The 24,869-nt window shown below is 41.0% G+C and overlaps 1 pseudogene; it reads left to right on the forward strand.

Annotated features, from left to right (window-relative positions):
* The window catches only part of LOC127416029 (GDP-mannose 4,6 dehydratase-like), an 87,434-nt pseudogene that overhangs the window by 32,098 nt on the left and 30,467 nt on the right, over positions 1-24,869 (forward strand).

Below are 24,869 nucleotides of genomic sequence, written 5' to 3' on the forward strand. Positions count from 1 at the left end.
CAGACAGCTTGATCTTACGCTTAAAGCATGATTGCGTCACTCAAGGCCAGCTAGAAGGCCTCGACCGGGACATATTCTAAAGATCACACCCACCAAGCACAAATAAATCAATCTGATTGGCTGATGAATCTGACAATCTGACTTTAGTTGCCCATTCTTTTGCACTGTTGAGGGATTCTGAAGAAATTCTGAAGGCCTGAGGGGTGGAGCTCAGACTCACATGCTGCTTTGGGCATGCCATTTGTGAAACAGTTGTCACACTTTGCTTGTAAGCATCAAGGAATAAATTCTGACTGGATAAACTTTTCATTTTTCTCTATTTGTTTGTAGATTAATTAAGAGTGGAAAGCGATTCAAAATACATAGGTAAAAAGGTGATTGAGAATGAAAGGATGAAAAATATGTATTTATTTGGCATGTTAGGCCAGCAGAGAAGGCTTTGCTGGCCCTGAGAATTCACCACTGCACTAATCATATCGCTTCTAAAGACATGGATTTAATCACTGGAGTTGTATGGATTACTGTTATGCTGCCTTTATGTGCTTTTTGGAACTTCAATATTTTGGTCACAATTCACTTGCATTGTGTGGACCTACAGAGCTGAAATATTCTTCTAAAATTTTAATTTGTGTTCAGCATGAGAAAGAAAGTAATACGCATGTTGAATGGAATGAGGTTGAGTAAATGATAAGATCATTTTCATTTTTGAGTGAACTATACCTTTAAAAATTCCATTTTTGGTTCTTTTAGCACTTTTGAGGAAGAAATATTTGGAAACAATAAATGCAATTCCTATTGCTTTTGTTTCCCTCAGGGGTCGTTTTCCAAATGATATTATTTCAAATTACATTCAGAAAGTTTTCAGAAATTGCACTTAATACAAGAAAACTCAATGTTTGTTTTTAAATGCACAGTCAGCCTGTCAGTCAGTACGTTACATGCGCAGTTATGATTGAGCTACAGTCAGTTTTTGCATAGTCTAGCTACAGTCTTCTTCAGTCTGTCCAAATATACATGATGCAATGCGTATCGCGTAATTGAACATTTGAAGGAAGAACATCAGGTGAGCTAGTGTACAACTGCAAGGCCAATTGTGGTCCAATTAATGTGTATACATGCTGGACAAAGTCGAGTGAGAATTACATTATCTAAGTCTGTTAGTCTGACTTTGCAAAAATCAGACTGGTACAATTCCATTCTGACTAAATTGTTTACATTACATTTTAAAAAGACGAATTGTTTTAGTCCAACTGAAGTCAAACTTTTAAAGTACATGTAAGCTTACTTCAGATCTACAGTATACTAGGCACATAACACAAAGCATTCTTGGTTCATTTTGAGTTGGACATGATAAAGACTTGTGGTGTAGTTAGTGAGTCAGTTATTCTGTAAATCATCTGAATGATTCATATATTTTTTTGAATCAAAAGAGCTGGAGTCAATCTCTCAGGAATCAGACTACACTGATTACACTGTAGATAGTACAGAAACACTGTCAGTAGTATATTTTTATTACAGTTGAGCATTTTTATATGGTTTTCTGAATGCATTGGTGGAAGAATGCATGGGCAAGAAAGTCATTCAGTTACGGTTTTAAAAAAAATAATATGGAACCGTTTCTTTAAATAAGAATTGGCTCTCAGTTCCCAACCCAATTGTGAGCATGTGAAAGCATTCTCACTTTGACACCTATTCAGGTCTGTATATCTAAGAACAGAGTGTAGTTCCAGATGAGAGAAAGACCCATGCCAGTCAATCAGATGACATCTAAGGCCTCCTCAATTACGCACTCGTCTATCATTTTTTTTTTCTCACGTTCTCACTCTCCTGTTGAAAGAAGAACGTTTTAAAAAGATAAACCTTTCCAGGTGAGAAGGACTGCACCTGTATGTTGTCAAAAGACCTCTCATCTATCTCACACACATGTATGCACACGTACACACTGCTGGATGAGCTGGGAGATGTTTTGCCCTTTCACTCCTCATCAACCCACCTCACACACCTGTGTTTGTGTTGTCATGTTGTCATGGCAACAAAGAAGGGAAGTGATTGAGATGCTCCTTTTAATGTCTCAAATTAAACATCTCTCCTTACCTTGTATCTCTCGCTTTCCGTTTCTTACTCCGTCTCTCTCTCTCACACACACACACACTCCCACATGCACTCCAAAGTTGGCAGAGTCAACAATTTTTCACATTTGATACTGCAACTTTGCCAGTTCTGTTCTGATAGTGAGCAGGATGCTGGTGTGTGTGTACATGTTTTTTTTTTTTTTCTTTTTTCATTCATGTAATCCTCTGATTCAAGAATTATTAAATCACAAATCCAAAAATATCTTAAAGGGACAGTTCACCCCTTTTGGAAAACAAAAAGAGATATTAGGCAGAATGTTAGCCTAAGTCACCATTCACATTGTATGTACAAAATATGCAATGGAAGTGAATGGTCACTGAGACAAAATTCTGCCTACTTTTCTCCATTCTGGTTTGGGACAACTTGAGGGTGAGTAAACTATGTCAGAATTTTACTTTAATATTGCACATAGTCATTGTCAAATATTTTATTATTAATTTTTCCAAAATGTATTTTGCTTCAGATGGGTTAAACAAACATCTGGAGACTAAACGATATCCAGTGGAAGTCTCTGAGCGTTTAACTGGGTGTACATCCGCATGAGTGTGTGTTCAGACATGTGTCAGGAGACAGGAACAGGGCCTTGTACTGACAGTAGTTTTTTCACGTGCTGGAAATATCTGAGTGTCAATGACTGATACACCAGACATCTTGACTGCACTTTATTTCCACCTGGTTTGGCAGAGCATCTTTCCATCCATTACAAACTTCGCATAGATACTCAACGTTATCCCTGCTCATTACTCTTCAAATGTGCACTGACAGCGCCAGGGCACCTTCCACCGTCAACACGCACACCTGCAGATCTACCGCCTTTTTTGAGGCTTTGCCGCACTCCTATCCGCATAATCACGGTCAAAATGAGCCCCAAACTGGGTTGTTTTAGACTTGAAGAGAGCAGGCTGTGGTCGACTCCCTGCGACTCTGCTCCTCATCACGGCTTCCCACCGTGCACTAAGAGACGGCCTAATTATACTCCAACTGGAAACAGGAGCCAGTGCGCGGAAATGGCCAGTCCTGGACTTTTAAACACACACTTGCACACAGACGCATAGTCGGGCCATTATTGCGGACCACGGTCTGGTCAATCTGCCTCTTTTCTTTTTTTTTTTACTTTTTTCTTTTTTTTTTTTTTTTTTTCAGAACGAGTGAACAGAAATCGGTTCCTTGGGTAACCACCCCGCAGCCCCCCCCCCCATGGTTTGTCTGTGACGACGGATTGACCTGGCTGTTTACAGTGTGGTATTTTAAACTGTTCCTCTCGTGCCAAGCTCATGCACCTGGCCGTGAGCTGCGTTTAGCATGGCTTAGAAAGAGCCCTTTGTGATGGTAGCGAGACTTCACCCGGGGGCCCGAGACGGACATCCTGTAAGTGAAAAGAGTCCATTCCCTTATGATTCTTGTTATTTCAAATTTACAATTTGGGAAGAGTACATGTTTCTGCTCAGCTGGTTAAGCACTGCGCTAGCAATGCCAAGGTCATGGATTTGAGTGCATGGACTAAAAAAATGCACACCTTGAATGCACAGTATGTCACACTGTTCATTGGATAACAGAATTTGTGAGCATTTACTCTCTCTGCAAAGCTTTTACGTCAAAAAAACACTAGTACATAGTGAGCAAAGACTTCAGTCCTAGTCAAGAGCTTAATGGTAGTGCTTCACTTATACACTTAAAGTGAGTGTGTTCCTGAGATGCTCTGAATGGAGTGCTGATATTACTGGCCTGGCTGTGCTGTAGAGGTTTTTTTGGCTAGAACTCCCACCTCTTATTTAAGCTATAGCGCAACCCAGCAGGACATGAGTCCATCCAAGGTTTCCCACAGATGAAGCATGTGTGCGTATGTGTGTGTCTGGCAGCTCTGTTGGACTTTGGACTGGCTTACAGATTCTCCAGGGTGGTCCACCGACTAGACAAGAGTCTGATTTTATTCCTGTGTGTGAATGTTGGTGCGCATTTCTGTTTGTGTTATGGGAGAGAGAGACTAACGAACTTAGTTCTGGATTCGCTTTGGCCTTAACGCATAGATTTGCACTGACATTTGCAACAGGGAGATAAAAAATGGAAAAAAAGGACAAAAGAGAGAGCGAAACAGGAAGATATCTAGAGATTGATTAGACACAATGGATGTCCTAAAATAATACCAAAGACTGTACATTTTAGGGATGGTCATGATGATTATGTAGTCGTACAGAACAAAACTGACTATTTGATTAGTGAGGTCGACCAGTTTATCTAGATTTGTTTTTCTTATATTATTTTTCTTTTTCTCCCAGTTTGGAATGCCCAATTCCCAATGTGCTTTTAAGTCCTCATGGTCGCGTAGTAAATCGCCTCAGTCTGGGTGGCGGAGGACGAATCCCAGTTGCCTCCGCATCTGAGATTGTCAACCTGCGCATCTTATCATGTGGCTTGTTGAGCGCGTTGCCACGGAGACATAGCGTGTGCGGAGGCTTCATGCCATCCACCGCGGCAACCACGCTCAACTCACCACGTGCCCCACCGAGAACGAACCACATTATGGTGACCACAAGGAGGTTACCCCATGTGACTCTACCCTACCTAGCAACTGGGCCAATTTGGTTGCTTAGGAGAACTGGCTGGAGCACGCCCCGGGATTCGAACTAGCGAGCTCATATATCGCTATATATGATCAATGAGTCGACTAATCATTCAGACAACCTACCACTCGATTTTGAAAAAGATGTAGTTTTGCACATCCTTAGTAATGTTACATATCTGCATGTTTGTTTTTTCAGGTGCAAATTTTGTAACTAGAAAGATCAGTCGCTCTGTGGCAAAGATCCACCTTGGGCAGTTGCAGTGCTTCAGCCTGGGCAATCTGGACTCCAAACGAGACTGGGGCCATGCCAGAGATTATGTGGAGGTATTCATACACACACACTCATTGTGTTACTCATTGAGATACTCAACTCTATTCTGTTCAGTTGTTCAGAAGACCTTTCCTTCTCACTCTCACATCTTACTGCATTTTCTCCAGTGTGGCGCAAGGTGTTTCACTGCTCCTTTATTTACACATGCCAAATCAGCTAAAGACCATCAACTGTACAGTTTCCTACATGTTTACATGTGTGATTGTGTGTGGGATTACATCTACAAATACCACACTTATTATAAATAGATAAATCTATGTATACGTGTATCTGTAGACATGAAGTTCCTCCAACACCCATTGCCACGTTGTCTATGCGAGTGTGTGTTTCCCATTTAGATTTCAGTCTTGTATTATGGTTTTTAAATGTCAAGCCCCTTTGAGGACCTAAGCATCCACACCAAACCTCATTTCTATAATAACACACATATACTTTAATTAAATTGTTTTTTATTTATTTTTAAGCTAATATTTGATGATGATTACCATACTCATCATTCAAATATCTATAATTATGGGTGTTCAAACAGGAAATATTTATATAAAATCTGAATATGTAGTTATAAATGAGACTATATGATTATAAATCTAAATTTATATGTATTATTTTGAAAAAATACAATTGTGTGTATGTATATATGTATACATACAGTTGAAGTCAGAAGTTTACATACACCTTAGCCAAGTACATTTAAACTCTTTCACAATTCCTGACATTTAATCGTAGAAAGCATTCCCTGTCTTAGGTCAGTTAGGATCACTACTTTATTATAAGAAAGTGAAATGTCAGAATAATGATAGAGAGAATGATTTATTTCAGCTTTTATATCTTTCATCACATTCCCAGTGGGTCAGAAATGTACATATACTTTGTTAGTATTTGGTGGCATTGCCTTTAAATTGTTTAACTTGGGTCAAATGTTTTGGGTAGCCTTCCACAAGCTTCTCACAATAAGTTGCTGGAATTTTGGCCCATTCCTCCAGACAGAACTGGTGAAACTGAGTCAGGTTTGTAGGCCTCCTTGCTCACACACACTTTTTCAGTTCTACCCACAAATTTTCTATCGGATTGAGGTCAGGGCTTTGTGATGGCCACTCCAATACCTTGACTTTGTTGTCCTTAAGCCATTTTGCCTCAACTTTGGAGGTATGCTTGGGGTCATTGTCCATTTGGAAGACCCATTGGCAAGCTTTAACTTCATGGCTGATGTCTTGAGATGTTGCTTCAATATATCCACATAATTTTCCTTCCTCATGATGCCATCTATTTTGTGAAGTGCACCAGTCCCTCCTGCAGCAAAGCACACCCACAACATGATGCTGCCACCCCCATGCTTCACGGTTGGGATAGTGTTCTTCGGCTTGCAAGCCTCACCCTTTTTCCTCCAAACATAATGATGGTCATTATGGCTAAACAGTTCAATTTTTGTTTCATTAGACCAGAGGACATTTCTCCAAAATGCATCCTTGCTGAGCAGCCTTTCAGGTTATGTTGATATAGGACTCTTTTTACTGTGGATATAGATACTTGTCTACCTGTTTCCTCCAGCATCTTCACAAGGTCCTTTGCTGTTGTTCTGGGATTGATTTGCACTTTTCGCACCAAAATACGTTCCTCTTGTGTCTCCTACCTGAGTGGTATGATGGCTTCATGGTCCCATGGGGTTTATACAGATGAACGTGGTACCTTCAGGTGTTTGGAAATTGCTTCCAAGGATGAACCAGACATGTGGAGGTCCACAATTGTTTTTCTGAGGTCTTGGCTGATTTCTTTTGCTTTTCCCATGATATCAAGCAAAGAGGCACTGAGTTTGAAGGTAGGCCTTAAAATACATCCACAGGTACACCTCCAGTTCAGTACACCTCCTATCAGAAGCTAACTGTCTAAAGGCTTGACATCATTTTCTGGAATTTTCCAGGCTGCTTAAAGGCACAGTTAACTTAGTGTATGTAAACATCTGACCCACTGGAATTGTGATATAGTCAATAAAAAGTGAAACAATCTGTCTGTAAACAATTGTTGGAAAAATTACTTGTCATCCACAAAATAGATGTCCTAAACGACTTGCCAAAACTATAGTTTGCTAAAATTAAATCTGTGGAGTGGTTAAAAAATGAGTTTTAATGACTTCAACCTAAGTGTATGTAAACTTCTGACTTCAACTGTATGTATATTGTATGTATATATGTGTGTGTGTGTGTGTGTATGTATGTATGTATGTATGTATGTATATATATATATATATATATATATATATATATATATATATATATGTGGATATGATATATATATATATATATATATATATATATATATGTGGATGAATTTGTATTCATTAATAAATATGTATTCAACTTTATAAGTATATATTCAGATTTTACATATTGAATATTCTGGATATATATTATGTGTGTTTTGACCTTGCAGTTTCTTTTCAATTTGCTTGTAATTACGCTCTGAGTGCACAGCCGGGCTGTCGTATTTATCCTGGATTAGAGCGACCAGAGTTCCTTTTAGGTTTTTGCCAGAGTGGGAGCTTTAGGATTGTGTGTGTGCTTGCACACGCATGTGTGAGCTGCTCCAGGTTTCCTGTGGGAACGCTGGTATTCTAGGCGGCTGAATCATGCAGCCAGGTCTATGTGGCTCAGGACTGGGGCAGATTTCGGGAAATCAAACCAAAGCTTTGAGTGTGTTTGTGTGTGTGTATGTGTGTAGATAGTTAGAGTAGATTCATGTGGTTGGCTATAGACACACACTCCATGTATTCTACTTATTTTTTTAACCCTTCAGGCAAAGTGCAAGAAATACAGGACAAGATCCATAGGTTTACTTGCTTTAATTTTTCCAAACTGACTAAATGTCAATTATGCTCTCTATATTCATACTGTTGATTTCTCTCCTGCACCTCACAAAGGCCTGGCTCAATGTTATTATGACAAGCTATTCAAGTCTGTGCGAACCTTACAGTCTAAGACCTTTAGTGTGAAACGTTTTTGAAAAGCAGGAGTTTGTAGCTGTACACACTAGCTATGTTTCCAAATGTTTTTTATGCACATTTTGGGATATCGCATAAAAACTGCTGGATGGAAACACCAAGATGCGAATAAATCTCCAAATTGCGCATACAAAAAAGTATACGCTCGCTTGAGGTGGATAAAAAAAATTTTCGATAAAAATAATTACTATGATGGAATACATTTACCGAATAAACTCCTATTGAATTTGTTAGGAATAAAAGATGCACGTCAAAAAGGTCATGTGACTGAAAAACTTGTTCATTACTGGACTAACAAGCGGGCCAATCATCGCATCTGAAATGTTGTTCTGGTCATTCTGAAATAACGGTGTCTAAAAAATCCAAAGCCTACAAAGAGTTTACAGAGCAAGTAAGTCGAAAACAAACTTTTCAACTAAGGATTTCATCCTTTTGAACACCCTTGGATGGAAATGCTTCTTTGTTCGCAAATTTTTTTTTGTTGCGATTAATATGGTTTTTCGCATAAATTAAATTTGCAACTTGGATGGAAACAGCTACTGGAGACTCTGAAGAATCAAATACACTTCCTTAGGCAATCAGCCACCACTGATGCAGTTTCAACTCTTGTAGTCTTATACTGTATATGTGTGTGTGTACATCCGATAGAAGCCATTTGTGTGTGTCTGTGTGTCCAATTGTGTGTGTAGTAGTGATTCTTTTGTAGTTGAGGCAGTGGGAGATGAACATTGTATGTTTATGTAAACTCTTGAACTCATGCATAGTTTTAATTGGTTCGCTGTTTGTATGACTTATTAAGCTCTTTGAAACTCTAGGCTTTATAGTTTTATGGAATTCAGACTTTCAGGTCTCCACTAAAAACATACACAAAATGAGGGCACAAATGAAGTGAAGTTCAAAGATTCCTGTGAAAACATACAAACTGTGCTGATAGCGTGAAACTCTCGGTAGGGTCTTTGGGGTTGCAGATGTTTTTGTTATTTTAAAGATGATTTCACTTCAAACCGCTTTGTTTCTCCAGCAACAAAATGATTTTACCCTCGTTCTCACCTCTCACATCCATCCGCACCACCGACCAATCACTTACTAAAGAGAGCTCTGAGACGAATCATGCTGGTCTTTATGAGAACTCGGCAGCCAATCAAATCACTCATTAGCTCGGTGACCAGTTGTACCTGCAATGACCCGGCTCTCCGAGAGACTCTATTTCATGGTTGTAAGGCTTTGAAAGACCGCTGCATAGAGTTTCCAACAAGATGAGGAGATTGTTTTCAGAGAGGACTGGGAAACCATCTGGAACTTTCTGATAAATTGGAGATCCCATTTTTGAAATGCAATTGTAGAGAATTTTACTGTGCGTATCAGCTTTTTGCTGACGCTGAATAGTTAACTGAAGTTCCTGTCCACTCAGACTAATATAGTTCAACTATTAAAAAGGATCTTTAAAAAAAAAAAAACTGTGACAGTATTTCCTGCACTTTTGAACTGATAAAAGTTGTGCTGTGAGCTTGTGAATTGTATGTCGTGATGACAAAGGACTGCACAGTGCAAAATATGTTGACAGTTTATATTTTATACATTTTATTATTTTATTTGGTTTATATTTCTTTATTTTGACCATTTATAAATATACAGTATTTTTATCACAATTGTCTATTCTGTTATCCTTGCTGACTGCATGCAAAAACAAACAATAAAATATGCTGTCCAATTTGCGTTTTTTTTTTTTAATTTTTTTTTTTATGAATCGGTTTAACTAATTGGTGAACTGTACTGAATTAAACACAGGAGTCATCAGTCTGAATCATGGACTGAATTGGTCAAACAACTCACTTCCTCACTGAACCATGTTATTATGTCCGACTCAAAATGGAATGACAACTGTTCTTCTTATGTATACTTAAAATATATGTATATGTAAATATATGTATATAAATTTAAAGTTATTTTTAAAAATGAAAATTGTAAGGTGAAACTTAAATCAGTCTAATTACTGACTGGTTGTTCATATGACCATGTGTAGTTAAAGATAGATTTCTGTAAAAAAGATTATGGTGTGATAAATGATATGTTAATGAAAAAACATAATGTTTGAATTTAGCATTAGAATTAGTAATTATTAGTAATAGTATTAGTAAAAAAATAATAATAAAAGGCTTGAGAATACTCTGTGATGGTTTTGTTTTGTGATAGGCAGCGGGTGGCTGTAGGGGTTGGTAGGATTTGGGGTATTTTGGTATGAAGTGGGTGGTTTTGAGAGTGTTTTTTTTTGGGGGGGGGGGGGGGCCTTAAACTTCAGTGGCCAGCATCAAGCAGAATAAATAAACACAGCTGCAAGTTGAGACCACCTTAATGTGTGTGTCTGTGTGTGTGTGTGTGTGTGTGTGTATATGTGTTCATTCCCTTATTTCATGTAGGAGAACTTGGACTACAGATTTTAAAACCCGCTAACACACAGATGTACACATGTACACACGTATACACACCCACAATATGTAAGGTGATCTAGGGAAAGGGCTGATTTTAAGGTTGATTTAGCAGAGCATTTAACACAGGGCATTCCTGAGCTTGTGTAAAGCTCTTTGTGCTGAGCGGAGGTCAGACGTGTTTACGAGTCACTTTAAGAATGTGTGTGCATGTGCAGGTTTCTCTATAATTGTGAGGGCCATATAGTGAAATATGTTGAAATCCAACTTATGAGAACATTTGAAGTGGTTCTCACAATTTGAAATGTAAATTTTTATGTCAAATTAAATAATGTCAACAGGTTTCTCTGAGGGTCAGATTTTTGTAGGTATCTTAGTATTAAAACCATTGCATCAATGAGACATCCACTCTAATATTGCTTCAAAAGTTTCTGAGAGAGAGAAAAAAGACTGTGGGTTTGTGTGCATCTGGAAGCGTATGATGAATGTGGGTTTATTCCACTGTTTGTGTGTGTGTTTGTGCATGTGTGTGTGTGGCAGCTGGCTATCTGAGTGATTGACATGGCTGAGCTCTTCCCTGCTGTGCTGAGGATGAAAGCAGATGCTCTTGTTTCATTCTCTCCCTTTTTTCTCCCTACTCTTCACATGCCCTCTGTAACCAGAATCTTCAACTTTCAGACTCTCACAGAGCTGAAGATATGAAGAGAGGGAGAGAGAAAGGGAGCGTAGATAAGAAAGGGAGGAAAAGAATTATTGAGTGGAGGAGAGTCTTAGAAAGTGGATGAAATAGATGAATTTTATCACATTGTTCTTTTATCGCTTCTTTGAGCTTTGCCAATAGTGTACAGAAAGTGAACATGCCAAAACAGCCTCAGTGAGTTGAGTGAAAGGGATAGTTCACCCGAAAATTATTTCATAGTTTACTTGCCCTCATGTTGTTCCAAACCTTTGTGAATTCTTTCTAATGCAGAGCTCAAAAAGAGAATTTATGAATGAAAATCCCCTTCCTGTCTTCTCAATACAATGGCAGTTGATAGTGACTCACTTTAAAGCTTAAAAAGGATGCAAAAGTATCATAAAAGTAGTCCATGTGTCATATTGCAAGTCTTCTGAAGGCATATGATCGATATTGGTCTGAAACAACCCAGAATTTAAGGCATGAGCACCCTAGAGAAGCTTGTTTACAGTTGAATGCCTTCAGAAAACTTGTGTGTGCACGTCACAAAGACAGTTTTTATTTTAAGCTTTAAAGTGAATCTTTGTATTGAGATTACAGATGGGGATATTAAGTAAAAAAAAATTAAAAATTTGTTTACATAAAGTAAGTCATGCAGGTTTAGGATGCCATGAGGGTGAGGAAATGATGACAGAATTTTTGTTTTGGGTGTACTATTTATAGGGATAGTTCATCCAAAAATGAAAATTCTCTCATTATTTACTTACCCACATGTCATCCCAGATGTGTATGACTTTCTTCTGCAGAAGACCTTCTATCATTTATAGAAGGATATTTCAGCTCTGTAGGTTCATACAATGCAAGTTAATGGGTGACGAAATTTTGACGCTCCAAAAAGCACATGAAGGGAGCATAAAAGTAATCCATACGACTCCAGTGGTTAAATCCATATCTTCAGAAGTGATATGATAGGTGTGGGTGAGAAACAGATCAATATTTAAGTCATTGTTTGCTAGAAATGCAGTATGCATTAAAAATGTGAATCACCAAAAACACAAAAAGAATATAAAAGTGATCTGTTTCTCACCCATATCATATCACTTTTGAAGACATTGATTTAACCACTGGATTCATATGGATTACTTTTATGATGACTAAAGTGATTTTTTTGGGCTTCAAATTGTTGGCACCCATTCACTTGTATTGTATGGACCAACAGAGCTGAGAAATTCTTCTAAAAATCTCCATTTGAGTTCAGCAGAAGAAAGAAAGTCATACACATCTGGGATGGCATGAGGGTGAGTGAACTATCCCTCTCTCTATATATATATTTTTGTGACAAGGAGGAGAGCGTGGCCAGGCTGTGAGGGTGCACGGCCGGCACTGAATCAGATGATCAGCGGGAGAGTGAGATAAAGGGGAGCCGGAGACGCCAGTTCGAGAGAGAGAGAGAGAGAGAGAGAGAGAGAGAGACGTATGCGGCCACGCTGCATATGTGTGTGTTTGTTTATGTTTGTTTTATGTTGAATTTTACATTAAACTTTATGTTGACTGTTCAGCTGGTTCCCGCCTCCTCCTTGCCCGTCCTTTAACTGTTACAATTTTGTTTCTGTCTTTTTTCTTCCTGTTTTTTAACGCATCTAGCCTATCAGTGTGTCTTTCTCTTTCTCTGTGTGCCTCTTTTTAAATTAAAGGCTCCAGGGACACATCCAGTCTAATAGTCTGCAGTTTGTTCATTCTCTGGAATAGATATGAGGACTCGCCACCATCTGTAATACCGCTGTTATATCAAGCCGCCTCGGCTAATGTCTGTTTTCCCTTAGTGCAGAGTCACACCCACATGCTCTCAATCCCAATCCTGGCTGACCCCACCATCACCTCTCACCTTGTCTTTTTTTCACTGAGTTACAGACCTCCTAAGTTGCTCCATTTTCTGCCCATTTTATTCTTCTCCTGCATAGTCAGCAGCCAAAGTCTGTCATTACAGTGGAGACACTCAAACACTTACGCACACACGCATGTTTATTCACACGCCATCATTCAGTGCAGTCACATATTTCCCCTGACAGCTTCTATATTAAGCGCCTGAGTTTTTGTCTTTTGCAACACTCGGACCAAATAAGTAAATCTAAGCCCCTGTCGACTTGCCACAAAAAGCTCACAGTGGTGTGTGTGTGTGTGTGTGTCTCTTATGTGTTGTGCCATTCATGACTGTGTATGATGGTTTGTGTTCGCCCACATTTTCCCTCTTTTCTTCATGTTAGCACACCAGTTTTCCACACAGGCAGGTCTAACTGTGACACAACATTACCGCAGTTAATTCTCACTAATTAATGGAATTTCTGTGTTTGCTGTGTGTCCAGTTTTGGCATAAAGTTAGAGTTTTCACCAAAAAGACAGACTTTAAAAATAATGCACTCGGCTTTGGGTTTAAAGTTTTTACATTTTAAAGGTATATTCCGGGTTCAGTACAAGTTAAGCTCAATTGACAGCATTTGTGGCATAATGTTGATTACCACTGTGACGAGGAGGAGGGCGTGGCCAGGCGGTGATGGAGCACGGCCAGCGCTGAATCAGCTGATCAGCGGGAGAGCGAGATAAGGGGCAGCTGGAGACGCCGGTTGGAGAGAGAGAGAGAGAGAGAGAGAGAGAGAGAGAGAGACGCATGCGGCCGCGCTGCACATTTGTTTATGTTGGTTTTAAGGTTACCATTAAACTTTGTTTATTGTTCAGCCAGTTCCCGCCGCCTCCTTGCCTGTCCTTATGCTGTTACGGTGGTGCCGAAACTCGGGAGGGAGGAGGGATGTGCTGTTGTGGAGTCCTCGGCGCTACCATCTGCCAGGGGATGTATTGTTTAAGTCTTGTGGCTTGTGCCTCACTGGAAACCAGATTTTGCTTTATTAAGAAAAGGAGGGGCAAGTCAAAATGTATTTTTGTGGTTATCAATATAATGCCACAAATGCTGTTGTTTTAGCTTAACTTGTTTTGAACCTGGAAAACTCCTTTAAGTAAAGCTCTTAATTAAAGGTGCACTCAGTTACTTTTTGCTTGTAATCTTGGATTTACAATGACACCTAGTGGTGTGGATGCAGCATCATTCAAAATCAATAGTTTTCAGTTACAGATGCCATTGTAGAAATTTACTATTCACAATCAGACATGATTAATTTAATCCAACAGTGAAAATGTCGAATAACAAGACGTTACTGAGATTAAGCGAGTAGTATTCAGCTGGTCATGTGATTCTAAAATGGCAGCCCCCATTAGGGCGCCCCTGCCCCATGTAGAATAAAGCAGCTTTTATAAGGTTACTGATATGACAAGAATCCTCATCTCATGTGAGTGGTCATGATTTTATACATATGTTTCAAAATTACAATTAATTTCTTAAGGAGTAAAACTTTTTTAATGGGGAAAGAATTACAGAGTGCACCTTTTTAAGTTTTAATCTCTGAAATTGATTTCTAAATAACAATTTGTTGATTATAGATAATGATTAAAAAAAATTATTAGTGTTGGAAAATGTAAATTTATTTAAGTCAAACTTCTTGAGTTTGGTAGTTGGATAGTTGACAGATTACATGTCCATTAAGTATTTTTCTCAACATCTAGATTTTAGGTTAAATTTACATTTATGCAGGTATAAGTAAGCATATAATTTCAGATGTCATAACTGTTCACCATTTCTTTGAAGTTTTGCCTTTTAGCTTTAATTGCAGTTCACTTACCGCAGTCTTGCTGCTTGACAAATAATTTTTTTAAAGTAAAAAATATTTAAAGAAGTCTCTCAATGAATATGATGTCATAAATGTTGAATATATAATAATTATAAAAGTATTAGAAAATAGTAGTTTTAAATGAAGTATAGCATGTCACACTGTAGGACACTGATGAGGAAACTACCCAGTTATCAACAACAGCCATGTTTATGTTGTGCTTTGTAAAATTGTAATGGATTTAGACTTAAAGAAAAAAAAGTTCTGAAAACTAAGTCTCTGAAAACAAAGTGAAAGAGGTTTGAGCCTTACAGCGGTGCAGGTGTGTTGGTGTGTGTGTGTGTGTATGTGTATGTGTGTTTGAGACTACGCAACAGGCCTTGGTTGTCCATATTAAAGCACGAGAGGAAGTCCAGACCGCACCGTTTGAAGTGATGCAGAATTCTGGTGTGTAAGCGTGTGTTTGTGAGTTGCATTTACTTACTGGAAATGAAAATATCCCACATCTGTCACTTTATTCCACTCATAAATAATTCATATTTGCTTTCTGTCTCTCTCTCTCTCTCTCTCTCTCACTTTCTCTGTTCGGTTTTGTCCTGTAAAGCTGACAGATGTTGCAGTATCTGTCACATCTGTTTCATAATTTATTGATCCAGCTCACACACGCGCACACATTTTATATCTGTCATGAATTATTAATAAGCAGGAAAGACCATTTATGCTGTACTTTACTGGATGGAAATACATAAGTGCACACAGACACTTTTCTTTGTAACACCGGGGTTTGCCAGCGAAAACAATGGTTGTTAGGGCAGCACATGTCATATGGACACACACACACACACACGCACACATTCACCCTTGATGAGTTTTGCTTTTAAAAGACTGGAGGAACAAGTGACACAGAAGAGAGGTTATGTGTGTGTGAGTCTCTTTCAAGAGAAAGAGAACGTTTGCCAAACAGCATCTGTATGCAGAGAACAGAGCACCACTGTAACAGCATTATGGAAACACAGAGGGAACATAGTGTATCTGTGTCCTGTGTTCTTGACCTCACTGTGAGCTGTAAGTCAATGGCTGTGTTCGGACTAGAAGACATGCGTACTGCTTACTGCATAGTATATACTCTATGCTGCCTACTTGTGCCTTATTAAAAAAAGGATGTGAATAACAGGTATGCATTATGTAAGGGATCATGTAAAGTCAGCCGGTTGTTATCGCAAAACTAAACATTGACATGGTGATCAGGATCTTGTATCACCCTGAAGGGGTTTATTTTGCGATAATAACCTGCTGACTTTACATTATCCCACTTATTACACAGTTACTTACCAAAGAAATAAATAAATGGACATCAGATATTGATTTGCATCGAAATTTTGTAATTAAGTGAGAAGAAAGAAATAACTGAACAGTTGAATTACACCTCAGGTTTGAGTCGGAGTTCTGTTGGTGTTTATATTGTGAAAATGACCATCTGATTCTTCATTATCCAGCTTATTACAAGACTACATGCCAAATAAATAAATAAATGGACATGACACATCGATTCGAGTTGAAATAATTTGATTAGCTTTCTTGTAGAGATCGCACAGTGATTCGAAAAATAGGAAAGATAACTCGCAATACCTGAATGACCGGTCTGACATGACTTCATCCCAGATGTACGGTTGTTTTTCAGAAATATCAGACCGCTAGATGGTGCCATTGACCAATTAGAATTGTGTATTCCAGAGACCTGTGTAATAAGTAGCAATAAATGTTTCACATTTAGAGTAGTGTGCTACAGTGTTGTCACATTTTATGTAGCAAATTATAACCACTTATAATAGAAATATGTCTATTTTGCAATTTGGATCCAATTTTGTGTAGAAGTATCTTACCTTGTTCAAATAACGAGTAGAGATGTTAAAATCACGGTTCATCCATCACATTGGAAGCCATTGAGTGCATTGCATTGTGATATACAATATTCTAAAGCAGTGTGCTCTGATTGTACACTGCCCATTTTGGCAGATGTAGTTGGTAATTCCTTGCTTACAGGAAATTTCCATAGAGTGCACAGCAAACACAGCTTTATATGGTCTTTTTTTTTTTTTTTTTTTCTAAATAGAGAGGTCCATGTACAGATTATGTTTGATGACAGCATAATATACATATCACTACATTAAAGGTGCAATATGTAATATATTTACTGTACTAAAGCATTCAATTATCATATGTTATCAGAGATTTAGGAAACATGCCAAGTTGAAATACTGGCTTCTCCGAAAACAATGCTACAGCCAGTATTTTCTACATTGAAATGTCCATTCCGGGCGGTAATTTCTGTTTTGTGTTTTAACCTGTGTGATCCCGCCCACTGCCCATTTTCCAATAGTATTTTGACACCCCGGGTTGCCAGATTTTACACAAGTTAGTGGGTGAGCACAGCGTGCTGCAGCCATGGAAGCCAGCAATACATCTAGTTAACATTGGCAGAGTTATAAAAAATCCACATGAGCTGGTTTCTAATTTGCAAACAATAAAAACATTGCAAACATATACATTAGCTGATCAACTTACAGTGTAAGGCTCGTCGCTTGCCATTGTCAGTTTGCTCGTTCCTGTTGCGTGTCCTCAACCTGGCAACCTGCATGAGCTTCGAGTCTGGAGAGGAGGGGGTCGGGGGAGACAACTCTCTCAATATTTTGAATTTGGACTGCAGTACCCATTTAAAGGCTTGATGTCAATGTTACATATTGCTCCTTTAACGTTAAACATTAACATTAATATGAACTGTATCCATATGTGTGTGTGTACATGTGTTTAGAGCTCATGTATGTCACTCTCCAGCAATAAATAATGTTTTGTGTTACCTAGCCTGTAGGATGATGAAAAGACAGTGGTGTTTGTGTGTGTGTGTGTGTGTGTGTGTGTGTGTGTGTGTGTGTTCTATAGCCTGCTAAACAAATGTAAAATGTAATAAATCCCATAGTAACTCCCTGCCGATCAACCCATACTCAACAAAACAGTAGAGCTCAACTTTTCCCTTTGAGAGTGTGTACATGTTTGTGTGGTGTACACTTTTACATAGCCTGCTGTTGGGTCATCAGTCAGCTACGGTAATCTGTGTGATGACAGGCGTTGGCTTTAGCGAAGAATAGAGTTTCCATAGCGATATGCGTCCGCGTTCATTAGTCACCCAAATATCTGACGTGTGACGGACAGAGACGACCATCAAACTACAGTGTTATGGAGGATAGAGATTAGTGGAGCTCCGGCATGCTCTGTGTGTATTTGCGTGTGTATGGGACTAAGCGTGTTTGCGTGAGCACGTGTGTGTAGACATGTGGGTAATATCATGGCCTGCTATATGTCTGTCAGTGTGCCCGCCTTGAAATCTCCAAAGCATCCCTATGGTGACTACAGGCTAATGTAACTGGCCATCCTTTGAGTGCCTGTGTGTATGTTAGGAGGTGATAAGTGACTTAATGAGTTTTTTTACTTCTCACCCACTGCATCTAATGGAGCATCACACACACTTAACTGACATGTTTTAAATGATGCTTTCAGGAGCCTGTCTTCTTCGGTCATCTTTCTTCACCTTTGCATCTGTCTTTGTGTGTGTCGATTTGTTAGGAGTTTATTGTAAGTCTGGGTTCAATAGTCTTTGTTGAGTTGCTTGGGAAGTGAACATGATGACCTTGCTACACAGCATGCGCAGTTTGCGTGCACACGTACATCCTTTGCAGCCCAATCTGACCTGGCCAATCCAGTCACCTCCTCATCTGGTTCTGATTTGCCCCTCCCTCAGGGCCAGGAAATAGTTGAAGAGTCATGCGTTTCCCTTGGGGCACATTTCACAGGTGCACCACTGTTTGTCTCTTGCCTTTTACATTTGTCTTAAATAAGTGGAATAACAAATACGGACCTACCCTGAGAACCAGGACCCACTCTAAGCTACGCGCAAACTCCTGAATGTGTTCAAACACAGATACACACTCATTCAAACATTTTCAACCATATTTTTCACAATCTGTATGTGATAAAGAAAATTTGTCTGTCTGACTGCCTGTTTATATGTCTGTGTCTGTCTGTCTGTCTGTCTGCCTGTCTATCTATTTATCTGTCTCTTTGTATCTGTGTGTCTTTCTGTCTGTCTTTGTATGTCTATATGTCTTTCTGTCTATCTGTTTATCTAGCTATCTATCTATCTTTCTGTCTGTCTGTATGTCTGTCTGTCTATCTGTCTGTCTGTCTGTCTGTATATGTCTGTCTATATATATGTCTGTCTATCTTTCTGTCTTTGTCTATCTGTTTGTCTATTCATATGTCAGTCAGTCTGTCTGTATATATTTCTTTCAGTGTCTGTCTATCTGTCTGTATATGTCCATCTTTCAATCTGTCTGTCTGTCTTTGTCAATGAATATATCTGTCTTTCTGTCTGTATGTCTGTCTTTCTGTCTTTCTATCTGTATGTCTGTCAATCTGTCTGTCTATTCTGTATACATATCTGTCTCTTTTTGTCTATATATCTGTCTTTCTAACTTAAAATCTGTCTCTGTATCTGGTTATCTTTCTTTCTATCTGTCTGTCTTTTTATTTTTCAGTCTGTCTGTCTTTTTATCTTTCAAACGTTCTGTCTGTCTAGTTATCTGTCTGTCTTTCTATCTGTCTATCTATATGTCTGTTTGTCTGTATTTGTCTATCTTTCTGTCTATGTATATGTCTGTCTTTCTATCTGTATGTCTGTCAATCTGTCTGTCTCTTTCTGTCTGTCTTAATATCAGTCTTTCTATCTATATTTAAATCTATATATATATATATATATATATATATATATATATATCTGTCTATATGTATGTATCTTCCTGTCTGTCTCTTTCTGTTTATCTGTCTGTTTATCTGTCTGTCTGTCTTTTTATGTTTCAATCTTTGTCTTTCTGTCTGTCTTTTTACATTTCTGTCTCTCTATCTTCTTTTTGCTTAAAACTATCATAGTCCTCACAAAAAAAAGGATTATGCATTACCTGCCTGTCTGTTTTTGTTTTCCAGTTTTTCTTTTATTCTCTTTGTGTATTTTTATTTCATAATCCCTTTTTTGTAATTATCCAGTAAGCATGACCAATGCAGAACACATACTGATGGTAAAACAGCTCATCCACACACAATTGCAATGACACACAGTAGTTTAAGGGTCTGTCAGAATGAGAGTGAGACAGAGACCCAAAATCAGAGGAACAGTTCAAAGGATTTATTAACTACAAATATCAACATAAACTGTGCTGGCGATGTATAGGAATCCCAGCAGCAGCTGCAGTAGCAGGAGGCGAGGAACAAGTCTGTGTGCACGTTGTGGCTGCGCAGCGGGCAAAGGAGGAGTGTGTTCATAGACAGGTGTATGTGTTGTGGAAGTCAGGAGCAGATCCATAGACAGAGTCCGTTGAAGCATGGTGTGGTGCAGAGAGCAAAGCCCGGATGAAGGAGGGCAGTCGTATTCCCCCTACACGCGAGCAGAGATGAAGAATCCTCCACTGGCGATTCATGGGCAGCAAGGACAGGCGTAGGGCAAACTGGAAGGTAACCACACTTCCTGACACGCGGGCAGAGACAGGCAATCAACAGATACACGAGACCGCACCAAATGGACAAAGAGAGAAAGGTTAGCAGCTTGACAGCACAAGCAATAATCTAGCAAAGACAGTGAGGGCACACAAGGATTAAGTAGGGAGTGCAATCAGAGTAGAACAGGTGTAGCTAGCACGTTCATCAGCGGCATGATCAGCAATTCCCTGAGAACAATCAACGTTCCCATGTAAACAATGTTAATGTGTGCCTGCTCCGCCTGCGAGACATGAGGGAGAGAGAAAAACAAAACAACAGAATAAACCGCGAACTCACCGGAGCCATGACAGTACCCCCTCTCTTAGGGACGTTTCATGGCGTCCTCAGCAGAATTACCTTTTTGGAGGTGAAACTGATCAATGAGGGTGCGGTCCAGGATGTCCCAAGCCGGGACCCAACACCTCTCCTCAGGTCCATAGCCCTCCCAGTCGACCAGGTATTAGTACCCTCTGCCCCCTCCGCCTAACTTCGATCAGTCACCTCTTTAAGACGGGAGTGGTGGGGTGCAAATTGGAACGAAAAAACGGTTTTAATTTTGAGATGTGAAAAACAGGGTGAATGCGCTTGAGGTGAGGTGGTAATTTGAGGTGGACCGCCACTGGACTAATGACCTTGGTGATGGGAAACATCCCGATAAACTTGTGATCCAGCTTACATGAGGGCAGTCGGAGCGGAATGTCATTGGAGGACAACCAAACCATCTGCCCGCACACTTAAGCTGGGGGCTTAGACCGGTATCGGTCGGCTGACCTCTTGACACAAGCGCCAGTCCATACGAGGGCTTCTCTGATGGCTTGCCGGGTGCGTTGGCACCTCTGCAAAAAGACTTGGGACCTGAACATCAGGCTCTTGAGTGGGGAACAGAGGGGGCTGTTACTGCTGTCTCCCTTGTTGAGGGGAATTTGGGGAGGGGAATGAAATGAGCCACCTTCGAGAACCAGTCCACTACATTCAAAACGACTGTGTTGCCATGGGAAGGCGGGAAGCCAATTACAAAATCCATGGATATGTGTGACCAGGGTCTTGAAGGAACTGACAGTGGTTGGAGGAGCCTGGCTGGGGTGTTACAGGAGGTCTTGTTTGTCACGCAAATGGGGCAAGCAGCAACGAACTGGCGTACGTCTCGTGCAAGCGATGGCCACCAGAAATGCTGTCTAATGAGTGCCTTGATGCGGGCTGCCACTGGGTGGCAAGCGACGTTGGACGAGTGACCCCACTGCAGGACGTGCATCCGAACAGACCATGGAACAAATAACCTGCGCGCTAGGCATGTGGCTGGGGTGCGGTGTTTCATAGCGCAGCATGGACTTTAGCCTCCACCTGCCAGGATACCATGCCCACCATTCGAGAGACGGGTAGGATGTGGTGGAGGTCTCGATTTCGAAACATCGAGACAGGGAGTCAGGCTTGACCTTTTTAGAGCCCGGGCGATACGAAAGGGTGAAATTAAACCGAGTGAAGAATAATGCACAGCGAGCCTGTCTAGAGTTGAGGTGTTTTGCACTACGGATGTACTCTAGGTTCTTATGGTCAGTCCAGACCACGAAAGGTATCCCCGAACCCTCTAACCAATGACGCCACTCGCCCAAGGCCAGTCGGACAGCCAGCAATTCTCGGTTATCGACGTCATAGTTCCGTTCAGCCGGTGTTAACCGGTGCGAAAAGAATGCACATGGATGCATCTTTCCATCCGAGGGAGAGCGCTGCGAAAGGACTGCTCCAACACCAACCTCGGATGTATCCACCTCCACCACGAACTGACTAGGAGGGTCGGGAGTTATCAAAATAGGTGCATTAGAGAACCGCTTCTTTAGCTTGGAAAATGTGGCTTCAGCCCGCGGGGACCAGCAAAAATCAATGCGGGTGGAGGTGAGATCCGTCAAAGGCATGGCGAGTTGGCTGTAGTTTCTAATGAATCTCCAATAAAAATTAGCGAATCCCAGAAACCTCTGCATTGCATTGAGAGAATCTGGGGTTGGCCAATCGGTGACTGCCTTGACTTTAGCTGGGTCCATAAGCACTCCTTCGGACGAAACGATGAACCCCATGAACGGAACCGACTGTACATGAAAAGTGCACTTCTCCACCTTGACAAACGGCCGATTTTCTAGCAGTCGCTGAAGCACCTGCCTGATGTGCTGTACATGGTCCTGGATATTCTGGGAGAAGATCAGAATATCATTAAGATAAACAAATGCAAAATGATTGACCATGTCTCTAAGCATGTCATTTACGAGCCCCTAGAAGACAGCGGGGGTGTTGACCAATCCGAAAGGCATTACTAAATATTCAAATTGCCCCCTATGAGTGTTAAAGGCCATCTTCCACTCATCCCCCTTCCTGACTCGGACCAAGTGATAAGCATTGCATAGGTCCAACTTCGTAAAGACAGACGCCCCTGCACGAGTTCAATGGCTGAGGACATCAATGGCAAAGGATAACGATTCTTCACCGTGATGTCATTCAGTCCCCGATAAACTATGCAAGGTCTAAGCAAGCCATTCTTCTCCACGAAGAAGAACTCCACCCCTGCGGGTGATGAGGAAGGGCGGATGAGACCGGCTGCCAGAGAATCATTGATATACCTGTTCATGGCCTCCCTCTAGGGAGCCAAGAGTGAATACAGCCGTCCCCGAGTAGGAAAAGTGCCAGGAAGCAGTTCAGTGGAACAGTCGTATGGGCGATGAGGAGGGAGGGTCAAATCGTGGGACCAGCTGAACACTGCCCTCAAGTCATTGTATGTCAATGGCTCTCCGGATAAATCCACCGATTCATCCTTCAACAAAACACAAGACTGGACAGGGAAGACAGCAAAGTTATGACAATGTGACGAACAATAAGAGCTCCAAGCAAGAACAGTGTTGGTTGTACAGTCTATGTGTGGGTTGTGTATTACCAACCATGGATGCCCCAATACTACCGGGGTCGATGAGGATCATATAAGATAAAAGGACAGTTGTTCTGAGTGATTACCAGAGACGAGGGTGACTGGCTTGGTAGACTGGGTGATGACTGACAAGGGCGTGCCACTGAAGGTGTGGGCGGTGATGGGCTTGTCCAACTGGACCCTGGGAAGATGCCATTTGAAGGCCAAGTCAATGTCAATGAAGTTTCCTTTGGCTCTGGAATCAACCAGAGCCAAGACCATGTGGCATATTGCAGCCAGGCCAGAAGAAGAGTATGAAGTCCGGGGGCTTTGTTCAAAGGTGTTGCGCTCACCAGTAACCCCCTTCCTACTGATGAGCGGTGTCTTTTAACAGGCAGGCAGAAGAGAAATGGCCCGGCTGGGCACAAGAATAGCAAAGTCCCTTAACTAGGCGTCACTGCTTATCCTTATGTGACATCGAGGTTCTCCCAACTTGCATGGGTTCAGTGACCTGGTCAAAGTAGTGGTTCGGAGGGAATAGTCAGTCACTTGAGAGGGTGAAGAGCAGCATCGACAGTGATTACGACGTAGAGTCAGGCATTGATCGACTCAGATAGCCAGGTCCACTAAGTCATCAAAATGAGTGGGGAGATCCAAAGGATAAGTCTCATCCTGGATATCGCCCACATGGCGTGATCGTTCCACTCGCAGGAAGCCGCCAGGGTGCGAAACTCAATCGCATAGTCAGTGACTTGCCAATCTTCTTGGAACAGTCCAGATAAGACCCTCCCCTCCTCCCGACCTTGAGCCGCGCGATCAAATTCTCGGCGAAGTTCAGAGGAGAAAGCTTCATAAGTGGCACAGCACGGATGCCTGTTGTCCCACACGGCAGTAGCCCTTTCACCAGCCCTTCTGGAGAGGAGCATGATAACATGCAACATTCATAGTCTCTGAGGCAAATACAGCTCTGAGGCTGTAGGGTGAAGAACAGTGAACATTGAGACAGAAAGGCGCTAACAGAACCCGCCTCACCTGAGAACAGAGCCAGAGGGAGGATGCGAGCCTCAGGGCGCCAAGGGGTGTGGTTAACCGTCGAGGCCGATGGGGGTGTTTCAGGAGAGGAACCGGGATCGGGAGAAGGGCAGAGTTTTTGGACCACCACAGTGAGTTCAGCGAGCTGTGATGCCATCATCTCCAATGCTCATTAGAAGCGGTGATTTGATTTTGTTGACGCCCTAGCAGAGCTCCTTTCTGTGAGAGGGCGGAGCGAAGAGTAGATTCCTCTGCTGGTTCCATGTTTGGCTAGATTATACTGTCAGAACGAGAGTGAGACAGAGACCCAGTAGCAGAAGAACAGTTCAAAGGATTTATTAACAACAAATGTCAATATAAACTGTGCTGGCGATGTATTGGAATCCCAGCAGGGGCTGCAGTAGCAGGCGGTGAGGAACAAGTCTGTCTGCGCATTGTGGCCATGCAGCGGGCAAAGGAGGAGTGTGTTTGTAGACAGGTGTATGCATTGTTGAAGTCAGGAGCAGATCCGTAGGAAGAGTCCG

Source organism: Myxocyprinus asiaticus, chromosome 25, assembly GCF_019703515.2.
Source record: "Myxocyprinus asiaticus isolate MX2 ecotype Aquarium Trade chromosome 25, UBuf_Myxa_2, whole genome shotgun sequence".
NCBI lineage: Eukaryota > Metazoa > Chordata > Actinopteri > Cypriniformes > Catostomidae > Myxocyprinus > Myxocyprinus asiaticus.